The following is an 8,593-nucleotide window of genomic DNA, read 5'->3' as shown; positions in this document are numbered from 1 at the left end:
ATCTAGTAACGTCATATATTATACAAAATGATACAAAAATAGAGGGAGATTTATCAAAACCTGTGCAGAGGAAAAGTTGACCAGTTGTCCATAGCAACCAATCAGATTGCTTCATTTTTGAAATGTCAATCTGGTTGCTACGGCCAATCTACCCAAGATTTATCAAAACCTGTGCAGAGGAAAAGTTGTGAAGTTTAATCAGTGGGCAGCTTGACATCAGAAGTTAGGGTTCAATTTCTGCACTATGGGCATGGCCACCATTAGGACACCATCAGGAAAATAAAGGTCCAAAACCCATCTGTCGGCTGGTACCCTAGTAGTTCCTACAGCCCAATGTTTCACTCACGGGCAGAAAGGGAGCAAACCATGTCCCCTACATGGTGCCATTAAGTTCACATATGGGTATGTGCATAGGCCATTTAGTATTTCCTTTCCCACCCCTCATGTAATGACAAAGTATGTGGTATACGCCAATGGAAGCTACAAAAAGATATTATTCTTCTCCCTGTATTTTAAATCAGTGGTCAAAGAACCTTCTTCACAAGTGGCTTAAAAATGGAGGACTTGAGCTCCATAGTGGGGAACTATACTAAACCCTCAGTATATTGGTAAAAGCTCCCAAAAAGGTAAGCGTTTATCAAAAAGGATGGAACATTTACATGAAATATTTTATAAAGTGTAATGGAACTTTTAAGCTATTTATCTTATTAATATCCAGTTATTCTATCGAGCTGCTTCTATCCAGTAAAATAAGAAAAATGCAATGTGTATACAGGTCTCACCTACAAGCACACCTGCGGCCTACCCTAATATCCGCCCTAGCGGCCATTGGGTACCTTCAGTTTGTGCACAGTGAATAAATGGGGCTCATACATATTTCTGCTCCACAGTGTTACTTGGAGTAGGATGAAATTCTCAAAATGCTCACAAATGGATCCCAAGATGTTTTTATTGGTGCCCTGCTGTGGGACAGGGAAGAAGGGTTTCAAGCTTAACTCTACATATAGCTCTAAATCAGGTCAATCCAGCCTTAAGTTTTCTTCACTTCTCACAGATGCATTCCTGCTACCTCACTGGATTTTATTCAACCTGCTAGAAAATTCCCCTCAGATGCTGCAGCACACATGGAACAAAGATTCTGACAGGCTGGTCCTCTGTGTCCTTTCTCTGTTGCTGAACTCTGAACCAAGATGGCTACAAGCACATATCCAAAAACTCTTAATTTCCCAGTTTAGGTCACTGATTGTGCTGTCCGCCCTCTTTTGGACACTTCATGTATTGCAGGCTAATACAAATCAATGATAAACATTCAGGAAATAGGAGACTATTCTTCTTATATCTATTTAGAAGAACATGGCTCTTAGAGGAAAAACAGCAGTGCCATTATGTAGATATATTACACATTTTTATGTCTGCTTAATACCCAGCCTGTGGGTAGGGGGAGGAGGGCAGGGGGGCATGCCTACATGTATTGCAGCAAAACGTCTAATTGTATATGATAAAATAATGAATGTGTATAATTGTTAAAGAAAATAATTAAATACCCAAATGATACATTGTTTATGTTTTGCTGTTTCTTTGTCAAATAAAATGTTATACTAATTGGTGTTACTTGACCCATCACGGTCTACTGGAGAAAGGAGGCATACAGTGTTACAGTGAGTGGCTATATTACATTAATTATCACTAATATGGATACAAACTTTAACAAGGGTGTAGTTCTATGGAATGCAGAGGTGGCAGCCATACCCAGGCTTTTGTGCCTCAGGGTGGCCATTTAAAGTCACCACTATTGAAAATGGCACGTGGTACTGCTGTAGTAGGGGTCCTGTCACACCTTTGGCATTGGACCCAGGTGTTTATACTTTTGTTGTAAAATGTGAATATAAGAACTGTTTGGGTATGCAGCTACTGGTACCAACAGCTAACACTATATAACTTATGACATATCATGTTTTTAGGCAGTACAGAAGCTTTTGTAAGCCTTAGTGCAGAGTTTCCCAACCAGTGTGCCTGCTGTTCATGCAAAACTACAACTTCCAGCATGCCCAGAAAGCCACTACTCGGGCAGGGATATTAATTACCTACCTTCCTACCTACTGGGGGGAAAATATTAACTATCTATCTGCCCACCTTCTGGGGGGATGGATTAATTACCTACCTATCTGCCTACCTACTATGGAGGGGGGAAGGAGAATAATTACCTATCTACCTGGCTAGCTACTGGGTGTATTAAATACCCACCTGCCTGCCTCTACCTACTGAGGGATCAGAGACGGCTCTCCTATTAGGCACCTCTCCTGATTGATGATGCCTACAATGTAGGTATCACCACACTGCGGTGCGGGATCCAGGTCACATTTAACTATAAGCGCTTCTTAATGGTGTGTCTATATTTATATGAGGCGCTCGGGCTCAGCTGTTTTACAGAGTGAAGAGCCATTGGCTCCTTGCCCCGTCATTAACTCTTTTGGCAGCCAGCAAAATGGAGGCAGCCACAAGTGGCAGAGCATCCTTGCTCTGCACTCTGTGCTTTGGCGCAAAAGTGACATCATCATCATGTGCCGAGGAGAGGAAAGAAGAGGTCACACTGCGAACTATGGGAGCCAGGTGAGTTATACTCTTGTTGCCACTACTACCATTTCCTAAAGGGTTCAGCAACTGGTACCTTCCCATCCATGCACTTTAGTATTGGAAGTTGTTATATGAAAGACTTATATAATGCGTTATAGATGTTTTAATGGAATTTAATATGGTTTTATTAGATCTTGAATATTGGTGAAGCTCTCTTTTTTGCTCTTTAAGTATATAATGTATCATGGAGCGATACATACACCACAGTAGGATCATTTGGGCATAGGGTCACAATACAAATATAGTGATGATAACAAAAGACCCCTACCCCATCAGAACTATTGTGTATTCATTTCCTAAAGGGGGCTGCTATTACTACCACCTAAAGGGGGCTGCTGAATTTACTACCTAAAGTGAACTTGCTTCAACTGCCTAAAGGGTGCTGCTGCTTCTATTGTCTAAAGGCGACTGCTACTACTACTGCCTATAGGGGGCTGCTACCACCTAAAAGGGCTATTACTACATCTACCTAAAATGGACTTCTACTACTTCTGCCTAAAGGGGACCGCTGCTTTTACTACCTAAGGGCGTTTTTACTACTATTATCTTAGGGGGCTGACACTACTATTAAGAAAGGGGGCTGCTGTTAATACCTAAAAGAGGCTGCTACTACTACTACTTTAAGGGGACTGCTGCTATTACTACATAAAAGTGTCTGCTGCTGTCGTTACTACTACATAAAGGGGACTGTTGCTGCTATTACTGCCTAACGGGGGCTGCTGCTGCTTTTACTGCCTAAAGGGAGCTGCTGCTACTTCCTAAAGGAGGCAGCTACTACTACTGCTACCTAAAAGAGGCGACTACTCATACTACTGTCTTAAGGTGGCTGCTACTAAAACAACCTTAAGGAGGCCACAAATACTACTACCTAAAAAGGGCCATTACTACTACCTAAAGGGGGACCCTACTACTACTACTACTTTAGATGGCCACTTAAAGTGGGCTACTACTACTACCTAAAGGGGGCTGCTACTACTACTACTATTTAATGGAAGCTGCTGATATTACTAGTAGTAATATCAGCAGCTTCCTTTAAATAGTAATAGTAGCAGCCTCCTTTAGGTAATAGTAGTAGTAGCAGCCACCTTTAGGCAGTAGTATTAGTAGAAGCCCCCTTTAGGCAGTAGCAGTAGCCACCTCCTTTAGGCAGAAGCAGCAGCCCCTTTTGGCAGAGAAGGAGCAGCAGCTCCCTTTAAGTAGTAGTAGCAGCAGCAGCCCCTTTAGGTAGTAGTAGCAGCATCAGCCCCTTTAGGAAGTAGCAGCAGTCCTCTTTAAGTAGTAGTCCTAGCAACCCCTTTTAGGTGGTATAGCAGCAGCCACCATAGGTAGTAATTTACTACCTATGGTGGCTGCTGCTATACCACCTAAAAGGGGCTGCGAGGACTACTACTTAAAGAGGACAGCTGCTACTACTACCTAATAGAGGCTGCTACTACTACTTAAAGGGAGCTGCTGCTTCTGCTTAAAGGAGGTGGCTACTACTACTTCCTAAAGGGGGCTTCTACTAATACTACTGCCTAAAGGTGGCTGCTACTATTACTACCTAAAGGAGGCAGCTACTACTACTACTAATACTACTACTACCTAAAAGGAGCCCTTACTACTACCTAAAGGGGGCCCCTTCTACTACTAACTAAAGGTGGCCACTACTGGTACTACCTAAAGAGGGCCACTACTACAAATACCACCTCTAAAGGTGGTTTCTGCTATTACTACCTAAAGGGGACTGCTGCTGTTACTACCTGAAAGGGGCTGCTGCTACTATTGCTACTACTAATACTACTTAAAGGGGACTGATGCTACTACTTCCTAAAAGGGACTGCTGCTGCTATTGCTACTACTAATACTACTTAAAGGGGACTGATGCTACTACTTCCTAAAAGGGGCTGCTGCTGCTTTTACTGCCTAAAGGAGGCTGCTGCTACTGCCTAAAAGGGGCTGCTACTAATACTACTGCCTAAAGGGGCTTCTACTATTACTACCTAAAGGAGGTGGCTACTACTGCTACTTCCTAAAAGGGGCCACTTCCACTACCTAATGGGGTCCACTACTACTACCTAAAGTGGCCGCTACTACTTCTACCTAAGGGGGCTCCAACTACTACTACCTAGAAGTGGACGCTACTGTTGCCACTACCTAAAGGGGGTACTACTACTTAAAGGGGGCTGCTGCTGTTACTACCTAAAGGGGGGTGCTGCTATTACTACCTAAAGGGGCTGCTGCTATTACTATTAGAGATGAGCGAATAAAAAAAAAAAATTGTTTGCTGCAAATCGCTATAAAAAAAAATCGATATTTCTGGGCAACAGAGAGCCTCAATAGGGGTGTAGAACACTTTGCCTTGTCGTAACACGCATAGGGTGTGTGCTGGATTAGTGAAATAATACTGTTATTCAGTATGACATGCAGATCAAAGGCATCACTATTAGAAACCCTGCCTTTAACCCCCCCCCCCCCCATGCTCATGACTGAGTGTCCCAGGTGACCGAAGCATTTACTTTGAAAACATGCTGTCAAACTACAAGATCAATATAACAAGAAGATCACATGGAGGCACATGAAATAGCAGAGCCTAGAGTTTTCAGCAGCATGAGGAGAACATAGGGCAGCACTGTGATAGAGCCTGGTTATGGCAACAGTATGAGGAGACCATATGGCAGCACAATGACACAGTCTGGAGTCGGTGGCAGCCTATGTAGGCCGCAGAGTGGCACAATTTTAGAGTAGTTAAATGCTTGTCCAAAATATCAAGCTATGCATGTGTAAGTAGACCCGGCTGGTACTGCGAAACTGCGTATTAAACTGTGAATGTCTCATTTAATCAGTTATGCCTTAATGTTCTCGCTCCAACCTGTATCTTTGGATTCTTGTGGTAATTACAGAGATAACATATGAGGACTAGCGATGATCAAATATTACTAAAATGCTTGACAGAGCTTGGAGGTGGTGCAGCATGAGGTGACCATATAGAGGCCAAATCACAGCCTGGAAGTGGCAGCAGCTTGACGGGACCAAAGAGCCTCATAATTGAAAACATTTAATATATATTTTAAAATTTTTATTGAATATTTTAAATAGATTAATACATTTTTTTTTATGTGTTAGCAACATGAGGAGACCATATGGTGGCTGACTGACACAGCCTGGAGGAGGCGGAAGCATGAGGAGACCATATAGTGGCAGAATGACAGCCTGGAAGTGGCGGCAGCATGAGGAGACAATATAGTGGCAGAATGAAAGCCTGGAAGTGGCAGCAGTCTGACAAGACAATCGGGCCTCATAATTGAAAATATTAAAGATATATTTTAAAATTTAAATGGAATATTAACATTAAATTATTTTCAACTTGGGGTTACTAGGGCCCCGCCGCACTAAACACCCGCTCTGATGGCACACTACTGGCTGGGCAGGACAGCTTTTACAAGGCAAACTCTGCTAGTTGCAGCCCCAAATCAAGTTTGGCTGCCCAGAAGTCCTGTGGATTTTCAAAGTGTGTTGGCAGGGTCATGTCAAGGTATGCCACCACCTGCTGGTTCAGGTCCTGCTCCAGGTCTACCTGCTGCTGATGAGTTGCTTCACTATGCGGGTGTAGAAAGCTACTTATCAGCGACTGTAGACTCAGGCTGCTGCTGATGGATCTGATACTGCTCCTGCCACCCCACCCCTCCCCAGCAGCCATGGCAGTGGAAGGTGCGTGCAGAAGGCTTCCCGAGTCAGACCTGCGATAGGATGGACGATAGTGCAGATAGGCATCGGCCAACTGACTACGTAGGATGTCTCTGTAGTAGGTCAGTTTCTCCTCATTCTCAGTTGGTATAAAAAGGGCCCCCATTTTGTGCCGGTAGCGAGGGTCCAATAAGGTGGAGAGCCAGATGTCATCTCGCTGCCGAATGGTGACAATTCGGCGGTCACGACAAGCAAGTGAGTATGCATCGTGCCATTTGTGCAAGTGACTCGGAGGGACTCTCTGCCTCCATCTCCACTGCATGCTGCTATGGTCTGTCTGGGTCCTCTGTCTTGCCTTCCTCATAACCCTCTAGCTCCTCTGGCTGCTCCTGCTCCTCCTCTCCTGTCAGATGACTATAAAAACCACCCATTTTGCAAAACTTAAACTGTGCTCCACTGTCCCCTTCCTCCTCCTCTTCCAGTTCAGCCCCACAGGGCTTAAGTGGCTATGAGATGTAGGCACCACGTCTCCAGTGCCCTGACCAGCCATCGTTTCCAATACGTGTTGTAGTAAATGAAGTAGTGGAATGACATTGTTCATCCCCTAATCCTGGCGACTGACAAATAATGTGGCTTCCTCAAAGGGCCTGAGCAAACAGCAGGTGTCACGTATGAGCTGCCACTGGTGGACATTGAAGTTACACAGGGGACTCCCCCTATCCACTTGGATCATCAAGAAATCGGTGATGGCTTTTCTCTGTTCGTATAGTCGGTCCAACATATGAAGGGTGGAATTCCAACGTGTGGAAACGTTGCAAATCAGACTATGCCGTTCTGACGCTTCAGCTCAAGAAGGGTGTGCTTTGTGGTGTACGAGTGGCTGAAGTGCATGCAAAGTTTCCTTCCCATCATTAGGATGTCTTTCAGATGGGTGGAACACTTCAGGGACCGCTTGACAACCAGATTGAACACATGTGCCATGCAGTGCGCATGGCTCAGGCTTCCTTGATACAGCACAGACAAGATGTTCTTCTCGTTGTTGGTCACCATGGTTCCCATTTCCAGTTTTCGTGGAGTAAGCCATGATTCGATTTCTTGATGAATCACTTTTAGAAGTTTCTCCCCTGTGTGTGACTCCGTTCGCCAAGGCAAACCATGTGAAGAACAGCAAGACACCGCCGTGCCCAGCACACATGGTATGCTAGAGGGGCACTGAGACTTGTCCGTGCAGTGGAGGCTGAGAACACGGTGGAGGATGAGGAGGTGGAGTCGCAAACTTTCGTAGGACCAACGGCCTGAGAGCATGGAGGCAGATATGGCGTGACCTGTCCAAGTTGCTGTTGTGGCTGTGCTGTAACCACATTCACCTAGTGGGCCGTAAAGGACATGTATTGTCCCTGACCGTTACAGCTCCACACGTTGGCGCTGCCATGCACTTTGGTAGAGTGGGGTGGTGGGTGTTCATACCAGTACCAGGTGAGGAAGATGGGTGAAAAAAGGAGAACTTGGCATCAGATGTGTGGAATCAGGTGGGTGGCAGGATTAGAATAGTAGTTGAGGCAGGTAGGCAGAAGAAAACAGCCTTTTTTGGCAAATTGGTTGTGTACTGTAAGTATTGAGGATATGCATTATCTAAAACTCAACTTTTCTTAGGATAATATATATGGACTCAACATTTTTTTGAAATCTAACAAAAGGATGGGTGTGCAAAAAACACCATGTGCCACCTACACCACCAAGTATTGATACGATTCAAAGACCTCTAAGAGTAGTGATGAGTGGCATTGCCCATATTCGAATTTGCGATATTTCGCGAATATATAGACGAATATTCATCCTATATTCTACTTAGTAGAATGAAACACCTACCTATTGAGGAGACCTATCTACCCCTTTCCCCCAACCAACTTGCGTACCCACACTAAGACAGCATCACTGTTTGGGGCACTATGACTGTGGAAAAGGTATGGAGGGTGCTGAAAAGTTGCAAAACCTTAGATGTTTGGTTTGCGGGCTCTGCAGAGATAAGTTGTAACTGGAAGAAATCGTCTTGGGGGCCTAGGCCGGATGAACAGGAAAAAAAGAGAGTGACCAACTCAAATCAGAGCAGACATCCCTCCACTCCATGTAACTGCACTATAACTACGGGCATAGACAGGTATATATGTATTTACTGAAACAGGTTCTCTATGAATTATACAAACATGTCCTAGTTATACAATGTAAAACATATTTTATTTATTCTTCAATGCTGCTTCTTTTGTACTTTTTAGATTTCTGGAAGCCTTGACTC

At 44.3% G+C, this 8,593-nt stretch overlaps 1 long non-coding RNA gene across 1 annotated transcript; it reads left to right on the top strand.

Moving 5' to 3' along the window:
- Window positions 1-266: 266 nt before the first annotated feature.
- On the top strand, window positions 267-1,460 carry LOC130274344 (uncharacterized). Its single transcript, XR_008844333.1, has 3 exons — window positions 267-402; window positions 522-626; window positions 1,055-1,460. It is a non-coding gene; the product is annotated as an uncharacterized LOC130274344 (long non-coding RNA).
- The last annotated feature ends 7,133 nt before the right edge of the window (window positions 1,461-8,593 follow it).

The sequence above is a fragment of the Hyla sarda genome, chromosome 5, assembly GCF_029499605.1.
Source record: "Hyla sarda isolate aHylSar1 chromosome 5, aHylSar1.hap1, whole genome shotgun sequence".
Classification (NCBI taxonomy): domain Eukaryota; kingdom Metazoa; phylum Chordata; class Amphibia; order Anura; family Hylidae; genus Hyla; species Hyla sarda.
The sequence above is the reverse complement of the archived record's forward strand: the minus strand, read 5'-3'. Positions and strand labels throughout refer to the sequence as shown.